Source organism: Denticeps clupeoides, chromosome 19, assembly GCF_900700375.1.
Source record: "Denticeps clupeoides chromosome 19, fDenClu1.1, whole genome shotgun sequence".
In the NCBI taxonomy this organism is placed as follows: domain Eukaryota; kingdom Metazoa; phylum Chordata; class Actinopteri; order Clupeiformes; family Denticipitidae; genus Denticeps; species Denticeps clupeoides.
In genome coordinates, this window is record NC_041725.1 from 13,216,686 (window position 1) to 13,229,199 (window position 12,514).

A 12,514-nucleotide genomic window follows, 5' to 3' on the forward strand; every position below is an offset into this window, starting at 1 on the left:
ATGGAGCTTTGGGACCACGTGCGGCCGGGCTGGGGCGTCGCTAAATGGCCACGCATTACCAGGAGACACAGAGGCTCGAGCTCGGCGGCGACGGGGTTCCCTTGGTCTGATCAATGCGTGGAAATGAAAAAGCGACAGAGGTCGCCTTTGAGAGAGCAATGCAAAAAAAAAAAAAAAAAAGAGCGCTGGGCTGCGGGGAGTTCACTCGATAAGGAACAGACAGATAATGATATGACTTCTAATAAGGACGGCGAGATCCTTGAGAGCTCGGGCCGCTCGTCCGTCTTTCCCCGCGCAGATCCGAACTGAGTGGCACGGCTGCCCAGAGAGATAATGCCCTGGCATTGAAGGTGATGTTCCTGCCATGTTTACTTCATATCAGACTTCAGACTGCTGCACTGAGGGCCGACTGAGGCTCTTGACTCGTTTAATTAGACGTTCGTTTTTTTTTTTTTTTTCCACCAGATCAGAAGACTCAGCATAATTCTGCTGCGGCTCCGTCTTTCTGTGGATTAGTGGCCTCTGTAGATCGGAAAGCCTTGGTCCCAGACAAACCCCCTGCCCCCTTGTCTGATTAGCCGCCGAGCATACCGGGCCACGCGCGGGGAGTGGGGCTGGTGCATTGTGGGTACAGATGTGACTGAGGAGTGCTGCGGAATGCACATCGTCTAATCATAGGAGGGCCCTGAGGGCAAAGGAGTCACTCCCCCTCCAGCGCCTGCTCTATCACACCACATCTCTCACTCCCTTTACCAACCTGTCACCCGCCAGCCTATAGATTTTCAGACGTGTCCTGTGACGGATAATACATATTATGATGCATTTCTCAGTCAAACTTCATCTGAAAGCTGTCATGTCCTCACTTTCGGGATGTATGGTTGAAAGACAGGGGAAGAAACATGAATAAACGTGGAGAGGAACCCATTTTTGAGGGCATTTTGCTGGGAGGGGTTGAGCCCACTTGTTCTCTTTGACAGAAGGGCGACTGCAAATGAGCACAAAAGTGATCACTTTTATCCTTTGATGAGGATGACCCCATCCACATGGCGCCAGCATCTTTATGTAAATCAGATGCTCTGACCTTCAGTCACCTACGGGAGATTTTGGAGCCTCGTAGGCATTAAAACGTTAAACGTGCCAGGGTCATTAGGAATCGTCCCCCTCCCCCAGTCATTATTTTGTCCTCATCTGAATATGTGAATTGAGACTTCAAAATTAAAACGGGGAAATTAAAAGCACTTCCTTGTGTCACATTCACAAGGGTCATAAAGAGGGGTTTTAATACATGCATAATAGCCTTTTGTTCACATTCTTTGATGCTTCCTATGAGACCAGATTTAAACAGAGCGGGCCTTTATTTCATTATGAACTGTAACGTTTACAGAAGGACACGTAAGGATTATTTCTACTGCCCGGTTGTCACGACAAGCTATCAGTAAATGTCCGGCTGTTTATTATATTAATAACAACTGCTCTGCTGCGCGGAGATGCGAGGGGTCTGCAACAGGAAACAGCTTGTGCTGTTTGCGTGTGAAGGTGAGATGGCGCTCAGGCGAGTTAATGACAATTAGGCTGCGTAATGGACACCTTGGCACCCTGCTGCCTGAGTGACCAGCGCTCTCGGCCGCTGCAGTGATTATTTTCAAGGCAAAGTTTCCTTCTGCCGCTACGTTTCCTCTGTCTATTCGCGGCTGTGGTTCACGTATGTGAAATTCTGCAGAAGCAGCGTAGTGGTCTACATCAATGCAGGAAAAAGGACGAGAAAATGGAAGAGCCTCTTTATATTTATTGCAGCATTGTTCAAAGAAGATGATTGACAGCATAATTTTAGATCCATCTTATTGTAAACATTTAGGGCTCATATGTTAATTAATCTCACATTAAGCTTTGCTAATTAAGGAATTACAACCACTACTAATTCTTGAATTACATGGTTGGATTTGCCAGAATTGTTGACCAGCAGTATTATGAGAGTGGAGGGAAAAGGAGGAGATAGGATGGTCATGTGACCTATTGACAGAATGCAGAAGTAGGAACTGTCAATCAATCTCTAAAGGCTTCTCCATTTCTAACATACCATCCGGTTCGTAAGTTGGATTTAGTGCCCGAACAATTACAACCTGAATTTCAGCATCTGTGTCAGTGTACTTCTGAAGCAATAAAAAAATCTTTATTGTTTTCTATGAGAATAAACACTTAAGGGTCTCTCATTGAAATGACCTTTCAAGCAAGCAGCTTCTCAGAAAGCCAGACAGGAAGTAAGAACTGATGCAATCATGACAGCCTCTCTATTTAAGATCCTCCCAAAATGCCGACCATGGACTAGTGCCATGGCGGCTTAAAAGCAACGTGTGCACTCGCACGTCTATTTTCGTCTGTGCCTCCAGGAAAAGATCTGAACGTGTGACAGGGGAACCTCTGTGAATCGCTGTGTGCCTGCTGGGAGCCGGGGTAAACAGGAAGCTGGGTGTGGTGGCGACTGGAGCTGCTGGGGCTGCTCCACCTGGCTTGACCTTGGTTAGCGCCGGGCCGGAGCGAGAAAAAGGGGAAAGGTGTGAGGGGTGTCACAGCTTCCCGCAGGCTCACCCAGAGCTCGTTTGGATTGGGTGTGAGCTAATGGTGAAGTTTATGATTGTGTGTGTGTGTGTGTGTGTGTGTGTGTGTGTGTGTGCATTGGTTTGCACGCTTTTGGAACTGGCTTCCAATGAAACGGCCTCAGAGTGGAAGCCGAAGCCAAGCAAACGGTAGCTGGCGGCCCCACCGGCCTACCTGGCTGACCCTCCGCTGGAAGCGAGGGAGCAGATGGCCAGGTCCAGGTGTCGGCCAAGCCCACGTGCACCTGTCGGCCCTGGAAGGCGGCGAGCGGGGACGGCGGCGGAGCGTGGAGGTGTTCACCGGGCGGGACGGGAGCCCTGGGTCTGTGCGCCACTGGATGGATTACAGGCCGGAATGCCAGACAACCCGAATTACGGGCCGTGGGCTCCGCAGCTGAGGCTCGGATGCAGTTGGTGTGCTGCACAGCCGATGCTCTCGCCGTCTTTACTACTAAAAGACAAATATATGAAATTTACACTTTAGTTTAAGGTGCCAATGACTTTGAAATGAAATGATCCGTCCATGCAGCAAGATTATTTCACTTGACAAAGAAATCTTACAATAAGAGTATCAGAACTCTCTGATACTAAACTACAAGACAACATTTAAAAATTAAACTTATATTTGATCTAAGATTTTATATCCTTCCGAGCGAAGAAAAATTTGCTGAGTAGTATAATGTGAAAACTGACCGGGCATAGAAATAATATTGCAGTATCGTTAAGGTATATCAGGCATGCAAAAAAGTGATAAAGTGAAGTGTCACTTGTGATACACAGCAGCACAGCACATGGTGCACACAATGAAATTTGCCCTCTGCATTTAACCCATCACCCTGAGTGAGCAGTGGGCAGCCATGACAGGCGCCCAGGGAGCAGTGTGTGGGGACGGTGCTTTGCTCAGTGGCACCTACGTGGCACCTTGGCGGATCGGGATTCAAACCGGCAACCTTCCTTAACCGCTAGGCCACCACTGCAGACCAGGCGTGCAATTAACCTGGGATAATTCCTTATCCCTGCAGGTTCGTTTCTCTCCGCTGTTATTTCAGCACAAAGCGCACACGTGCCAGGAGGGTTTCCAGGATGAGCTTTGACGGGCCAGAGCGGCAAACCTGTTTAACAATGACGCTAGGACTTATTCTCGATGGTCACAATGTAGTCATTTACCACATCACACCTCCCCTATTTATGTCTATAGTCCTTTTATTCTGACCCCCCAGTTCACTAATTACAGGTTAGCCGAGTTTGTTGACTGCCAGGCTGCTGTAACCCCAGTCGGCTCCAGGTCACTGAATCTGCTGTAGCAAATGAGCAAACTGGGAACGTTACACAACCAGGTTTAACCAGTGTAAGCGACCTGTGGCGCCGGATGGCACCCACGTAAACGGAAGGCCACGAGGAAACACACTAAAGTGAAATCACATTACGCCAGCGCTAAGCTGTGCTCCTCCACTGTCAGGGCTGAATGCATCGCCTGCTTTTTCTTGATCCACAGTAATGGATTTTCAGGTGTGCGCAGTAAGATGAGATGTGTGGGCTTCCAACAGCTGCGCTAGGGTGAAATTCGAGGAAATGCGGAGTAAGAGGAGGAGTGCATTGGAGAGACAAAGACAGAAGCAGCCATATTCGTTGGTTCCATGGTGGGATGGATGCATGTTTCGTATGACTACTTCAGCCAATTTGCAAAATGCATAATACAACGAACCAGGGAAATGAAAGTGATTGGAGAGTGAGCGGGTATGTTTATAGGACAGTTCATTATAGAACTTTTTTTTACGTGGTCCAGCTGTAGAAACCTTCTTTCAACTGTCTTTCAAGCCACCGTTTTCAACTGACCAATGACAGAAGTGCTCTTGCATCCATAAAACCAATTAAAACACTTACACACAGACATACACACCCAGGCTCTGTTAAAAGGGGGTTTGGCCCTCACAAGTAGGCCCCTGAGAGTGGACCATCCCCATTATAAGGCCCACATCCAGACTCTTGCAGTGCTTCAGTCATGATATGTGTGGAATTTTTTTGGTGGTCAACCGTCTGCATAGTTCTCCTACAGACCACTTTTTCAGGTGATGGCTTCAGGATGTGGCCCTCAAGGACACTTGATTGCTTGATTGCTGCTGTGCACAGAAACAACACACCACCTCGCCAGGCATGCGTAGCGCTTAACTTCATAAATGCCTTCCTACTGTACAAATAAGTAAGAGGAACAATCAGTCTGATGGCAGCCAGTACCAGCATCACCAATTGGCCACCATTAGAGAAGGCCACTTTGAGGCTTTTAGTCTGGAAATTTGTTTCTGCTTCTGGAAGATATCCAGGGATCTTCTGCAATTTCAGAGATATGGTTATGGTCCCCCCCCATAACTGTCCCCCCTCCATTTGCTTCACCAACATCTCTTCACCAATAGCAGCAAAGTAACGGAGGCTTACAGGAATATCAACTCTTTATTTTTTTGTCAAATTTTATGATGGCTGATGTAGGCCTATAGGCATGTTGCATGTATTTGTATGCCCACTTGTTCTGATTAAAATAGCCGTAATGGAGCTGCTTGGTAGGATTGTGGGAGTGGGTTGTTGCTCGGGCTTGTGAAACGGCAGGATGTGTGAACTTCAGGCCATAAGCCCTGCAAAAGGCCTCTTGTTCTCCAGCTGGGAGAACTTGCAGCCTCCTCTACATTGGCCTGCTATTAATAACCAAGCCGTCCTCAGGAGAGCCCACAGTGAGGAGCTGCAGAGAAGAGGGAGGGTGGAAAGAGAGAACGAGTGGGGGAAAAAGAAAGTAGAGAGAGTAAGGAGAGAGGCTCATTAGAGTGTCTGTCTTTGGCCTCCGCTCTCGGCTCATCCTCATTCCGCAGGGCGTCCGTCGATGTAGAACTGAGCTGGAGACCTGACACACACCCGCATCCGAGGTTGGCACCACCCAGTCCACTGTCATCGCACCTCTGAAGTCCAGTGTAGCTCCACTGGTAGCTCCGGCACTTCCACGTCAAGACTGTCCACCCTCACACACTGCAAATCTGTAGCTCCGGTTAAACCTTGTGTCTACAGGCTTAGTGTAGCTGTGGATTGTTTATGCAGTGTGGGTCCTTATGGTATGGATTCCCATTGTGTAAACATTCCACTGATTTCTAGTATTGGTTGGGTAAATGTCATAAAAGTGTTTAATTCTCATACTCATGTAGCGCTAATAAAGTGACTATAATGTTTTTTTTTTCATTTTGAGCCAAAATATTTGCAGGTTATGAAGCAGAGGTTATAACCTCCTGCTGAGTGACGACGGCAAAACTGACTTTTTTTCTGTTTTATTGGTAGAGTCAATATATGTTTCTCATTTGAAATTTTAACAATACATGAAAACAAAAATACACAATAATAATGAAATAAATATAAAATGTAAATTAAAACCTCTAACCAACCCCACCCCAGCTACGTCTGATCAAAGCACCATGGAATAAACAAAAATAAATTGAAAAGTGGGAACACGACTTAATATTTTCAATAACTTTTTATATGACCTTTGACCTTTCTAATTAGATACGCATAGTGACCATCAACATAAAACAAGACGTGTGTTTTTTGAAAACACATGCTTTGTTGGAGTGGCCAAATTCAATAGAAACATATATTACATGCTGAAAAGCACATATATGGAGGCTTTGAAGAGAACACTGTTGTGAATAGAATCCCTGCTGTTTGACAAGCTATAAAAATGAAACAGATTAGTGATGAAAGTGGTTTGTGGCCTGCTACCAATTGCTCCACTGATAATGGCACCTTTGAGGGGCCTGGCAGGGGGGAGATCACTTTTGTTTGGGGGGGTCGGTCGAATGCTCAGAACCACAACCTCAGTGGCTCTCCTCTGGCCCGCGTTGCTGCTGTCCAACTGGGTGGTAATTGAACCGAGGCCGTTCCGTTAAAATAAACTTATCTTTCAAATTTGCATATTTTAAAGTGGATTTTGGTGGAAACAAAAATTGCTTTAGAGCAAGATTTAATTTGAAAAAATAAAGAAATGAAATATTCAGCATAAGTAGCACTTGAGCTACTGAGTCGCAGCTGAACCCGGCACAGGCTCTATATCAGTCTCTTAAACACAGCTATAAACACATAGCACCATTGCATTACCTCATGTGAAGACTAAATCATCCTGGCATGATGGCGCAGTGATACTGGGTTACACAAGGTGTTCTGATTTCCTTCCATGGTGCAAAAATGTGGCAGTATGCGTATTTTTGGTGTTTTCACCATTCACTATAGGAACGGATGCTGTGGCTCTATTGACTTCCTTTCTGTGGAAATGAAGCAAAAATCCCTTCGTTCACGTTGGTAAATTTGGAGCCAGAGTTGACAAGAGTCGATGCCAGCAACATCGGCTCGGTTGGTAGCCCCGCCATCTATCAGTTATATCAGTTAAGTGTATCCACGCCCTCTACCCTCTTATGACATAGAAGAAAAGCATCTAAATTGTAGATGAAAAGGTTTTACTGCAGCCAAAGCGAAGTGATTGTCACACGTGATACACAGTAGCACAGCACACGGTGCACACAGTGAAATTTGTCCTCTGCATTTAACCCATCACCCTGAGTGAACAGTGGGCAGCCATGACAGGCGCCCGGGGAGCAGTGTGTGGGGACGGTGCTTTGCTCTGATTACGGGGCCGCTTCCTTAACCGCTAGGCCACCAGCCAGCAGGAGTGCTAGACTTGTAGTGGCTTTACTTTGGTGACGATGGCCAAACTGTTTGACTATCGAACATTTTCAGCCTCTGATGGGCGTCCTATACCTTAAATGAACATTAATGAGATTGAATTTGTAATCTTGTGGGCATCTGTATCCACACAAGAATACTAACACTGACACGCAGAGTTCATTTCGATGCATCTACCGTAGGCTCGTCTCTCGCGAGTCTGAAGCCCAGGGTTGAACTGGTGAATATAACAGGACGGTGCTGTTGGTCGCAGCACGTTCTGAAGAACCTTGCTCCGTCGCCGCTGCAGTGCTCCGTGTTCGGGTTCGTGCAGGATCATTTGCAATAGCACGTTCGCTCTGAAAATGCCTGGAAAGTGTTTAATTACCATGGTAACATTTCATCCGCCTGTATTCCTCCGACTCGAATTATCTCTGCCTGTATTTTCTTCCGTGTTTTTCGCTTGACCTTGAAACTTATTCCCACCTTGACGGACCGCACCGATACTCCTGCAGTACAACATGTGGCTTGTTTCATATGCAGCTTGTAGCGGTGGGGTGTAGGTTGTAGCATAAATTATTTACATGGCAGGTAGGGGTTTCGAAAATGAGCAGAAGCAAGAAACCATCAGCATCAAGATGCAGGTACTGAGCCAGGGAGGAGAAATATCCCAGCATTCTCTGTTCCATTTTAACCATTCTTGTGGTTTTTTTTTTCAGACAGACAGGGTGAGATGGCGTGGGGTGCGGGGGGCTGTTGTTAGAGTTAAATGGCTGCTGTACCAGAGTTGGGTTTCATTAGTGCTACGCTTGGGGATTTCATCTGGGAAATTCATTAGGAAACAAAACCGCCATGAACAGCGACATCATGTCCTCCATCATTCCTGGGCCGTTCATCAGATACGCGGCCCTGCGACAACAAGGCGGGAGGCTTCTGTAATGAATCTACCAGCCCCCCTCCCCACCGTCCCCACCCTTTCAGTATTTAAAAAAAAAAAAAAAAGACCATGTTAACTCCGGAGTGGCTGTGGAGTAAATCCTCAGCCAGGCAGACAGACAAGACAGAACACATGCTTTTGACATGGAAGAATTTGGTGATCTGTCACCTCATATATATCCAGTGATCACTATGAAGCAATTTAGTTTTCAAAGGTCAAGGTCACTGCGAACCCTATCCTTGTCAAAAGAATGAGTGCACACACATTCATATAGAGTATTGTCATGATCCGGTCCGGGTTTCCTGTTTCCTGATTGTGTTCGCCTGTGTCTGATTGTATAAAGCTGCCCTGTTTGTGTCTGCACCATCGAGTCATTGTTTGGTGATGTTTCCCTTGTCCTGTCCACCATGTATTAAACCCCTGTTTAGTGACATCGTGCGTATGCATCCTTCTTCCTTGCCATGTCCAGCCATCGTGACAAGTATATAATGATAAGAATATATTTAAGTGGTCAAAGGTCACCTAAAGGAAGTTACTGTAGTAAAGGATGTGTTTACTATCGGTTGTTTATCCCAGATTTTGACACAGAGCTGATATTACGTTATATTAATGCAATGGCTAGGATCTAAAATTAACTGTATGCAGTTTTAAAAAGTGAAGTGATTGTCAGTGATTGACAGTGAAATTTGTCCTCTGCATTTAACCCATCACCCTGAGTGAGCAGTGGGCAGCCATGACCAGCGCCCGGGGAGCAGTGTGTGGGGACGGTGCTTTGCTCAGTGGCACCTCAGTGGTACCTTGGCGGATCGGGATTCGAACCGGCAACCTTCTGATTACAGGGCCGCTTCCTTAACCGCTAGGCCACCACAGTTTAGAATCAACAGTAATATATCTTACTTTTTTAATGGATATGAGTGGCTGTTTCATTCTTGGAGAAAGTGGCGTGGAACACCAGGAACAGAAACCAAAAAAAATCAATGGGAATGGAAAATATTTAGTTTTTCCCAATCACATGTTCCTATAATAAGCTGCTCCCCCAAAATCTACCTTGCTGTCTGCAGTGCTATGTAACCAAAGCCAGCTCTGATACCTGATATTTCATCTTTCCACCCTCAGACTGGGAAAAGAGGAGATAGCTTCGTATTGACCAGAGCTCCCAGTCCGACAGAATGAAACACACTCTCATAACCGTGCGCTGCCATCTGCGTAATGCATGAAAAATACGTGATAGAAAACCCATTATCTGCTGCATCCATCAAAAGCTGTTGTGCCGTCTGACATGCCACACTACCACGTGGCCCACTGGTGGGATTTGCGAGTGGATGAGGGTTCCGCTGTTCACGCTCTCTATTGCTTTTCATTGCACCATTCTGATCAGCAGTGCTTTTGCATCTAAATGTCTGTGCCAGAGCGTATTTTGGTGTGTGTGTGCCAGAAAAACACTCCCCTGCCCACATGAAAATCTAGCCTTAAAAAGGAGATTGTTAAATGGGTAAGAAACCGCTAGAGCAGACACAAATGCTGCTCTGAGGGCAAACTTTTAGGCTAATTGGAGACAACAGATTCATTTTGTTTTCTTTATTTCGCCCTGGATTGTGCATGAGTCCAAAGCAAATCCCAGTGAAAGAGAGGGCAAACGTACCGACTGTGAGTATCACAGCGCTGGGGCTATTGCTCAAACAGGGCATTTATGTGTGTGCGAGTTCCATATGCAAGTGTCTGTACAAGTTTGCCACAGTCTGAGCCAAAATCAAGCTGGCGGCAAGTACCAGGCAGGAATGAGTGATACAGGGGGTCTGTCATCGAGCCCTTGAAGGATCCATGGGCTAATCGAATGAGAGGGGAAGGCCTCCCCCTCCTGAGACACTATAATTGTCTTAGCCACATCCCATTGTTGTTACACAGGGCTGAGCTCATAATATCAGAATATCATGATAGCTTCTTTGTCGTGAGATATACAGTATATTGTATCATGGCATGTATATTTTAGTAGCTAGACTACACTTCACTATGCACTGTATTTGGGGCAGTGTTGGCCTAGCTGGTAAGGAAGTGGACCCGTCATTGGAAGGTTGCCGGTTTGAATCCCAGGCCGCCAGTGTGCCACTGAGGTGCCACTGAGCAAAGCACCGTCCCCACACACTGCTCACTTGGCGTCTGTCTCGGCTGCCCACTGCTCACCAAGGGTGATGGTTAAAAGCAGAGGGCACATTTCATTGTGTCACCGTGTGCTGTGCTGCAGTGTATCACAATCACTTTACTTTCACTATTATTGAATCTAAGTCAAATAAAATGTATTCTATTGAGCACAATTACATGACAATGCAGCATCATACCCATGTGATATGCAAACAACAAGAATTTGTCACACACAATTGAAAGCAATGGAAAAAGTGTTTTAAATCCAGATTTGACAGTGGGAATTGATGGTGACAACCTAATTTCTAAAGTTAAAGTGTTTCATAATGTTGGTGCAAAAATTGCAAAAGCACGATCATCCCATTTTGACTTTGCCACTACCAGCAATCTAGAGAATGAGAGGGCAAAAAATGTATTATTTATTCTCTATTATTTTTAGACTCTAGGTACTTTTGTGGCTTGCCTAAAGATTAACAGTGATGCATCAAGGCCAAAACTATACAGCTGTTTGTGGTCTTAATCTTAATAAACTAAACTAGTGTGCTCACAACATTGTCTCCTTGAGTTTCCAACAATAGCTTGCTTCTTATTACAGGTGGGTATCTGATTCAGTTCAGTCAATGTTGGGTAAAAGTGATGCCTTTGTTTACATGACTGTAATCATCCTCAAATAACGACATTAATGAAAATAACCATCCACCCACGAGCAGATCGCGGCATGGCACCACCGAGAAAAATCACTTTTAACCTGCAAACAATTCAATTTACAGACATGCCTGGGGAGGAGATTCCCAATGCGTCAGAGTTGATCTGAAAGTAATAGATGGCGGAAACATGCTGAAACAGCATCTACTGTCTCTGCTCAAATTAGTCCTGTGGAGAGCTGTGTGCGTGGGGGAGGTGGCATTTAACTCAATATTCTTCTACACCTCAATGTTGGCAATAGTGTTTTTTTAGTGGCATTATGTACTAAAATATACAATAGCACTTCATTTGTGCTATTACTAATATGTACTAAAGTACGGACTTCCAATATAATTAATTATAGCAGTATAGCAAGGGCTCAAGAGCTCTGGTGTTAGCAGTGGTGGCCTAGTGGTTAAGGAAGCGGCCCCGTAATCAGAAGGTTCCTGGTTCGAATCCCGATCTGCCAAGGTACCACTGAGGTGCCACTGAGCAAAGCACCGTCCCCACACACTGCTCCCCGGGCGCCTGTCATGGCTGCCCACTGCTCACTCAGGGTGATGGGTTAAATGCAGAGGACAAATTTCACTGTGTGCACTGTGTGCTGTGCTGCTGTGTATCACGTGTGACAATCACTTCACTTTTTCTTTTTTCACTTTCAGAAGCATCAGAGTCTTCATGGGAAAAACTCTTATTCAATACAGTCAATAAGCACTGGGTGTGGGCAAATAAACACAGGGCAATTACTGGGAGTTTTGCAGTTTTTGTACCGGTGTGTATTTTTTTTTCTTTTTTCCTGTGTGTGTGTGTGTGAGTCTCCTCGATCTCGGCACCTGCTATGAGAAAAACAGGCCTCTGGCTCAGACCCCCGAGACTTCAGACATGGCAGAAGTGCTCCGGCACTCTCTTACACAAAATCCATTGCTCTATAAAGAACACAGAGTTACAGCCAGCGAATATCAATGTGTGAACGAGTGCAGATGGGATGGGAGAGAAAAAAAAAATAGAGAGAGAGGGAAGGGGGCCAATGTCATCAGTCAGGGTGAGAGGGAGAGAAAGAGAGAGCAGCCTCTTTCATCTCCTCCTGACGTCTTCAAAGACAATGAGAATCACTAAGTCTACCCTGGCCTACATTAACACAGCACCGAGGCTGAAAACATAGACACACTCTCACTAACACTAAAACTCACACACACAAATGCAAACCGTCGCACAGAGTATAGGCCAATAGAGGCACACAACGCACCAGTCACTCACTCACTCACTCACTCACTCACTATCCTTAACTGCTTAATCCATATCAGGGTTGTGGATACAGTGCACCTAAAACTACTAAACGTATACACAAGTACAATGAAGACCAAACACACTTATCTGCTTCTCATCATGCTTTATGGGGACATTTCTCTCCATTAGGTAAACAATATCCATACCAAATCACTGCTGGGAAGCTGAATGCCATACATGTAAG

At 45.8% G+C, this 12,514-nt stretch overlaps 1 protein-coding gene across 1 annotated transcript in view; it reads left to right on the forward strand.

Moving 5' to 3' along the window:
- The window catches only part of rtn4rl1b (reticulon 4 receptor-like 1b), a 130,972-nt gene that overhangs the window by 16,424 nt on the left and 102,034 nt on the right, over nt 1-12,514 (forward strand). The window lies entirely within an intron of this gene.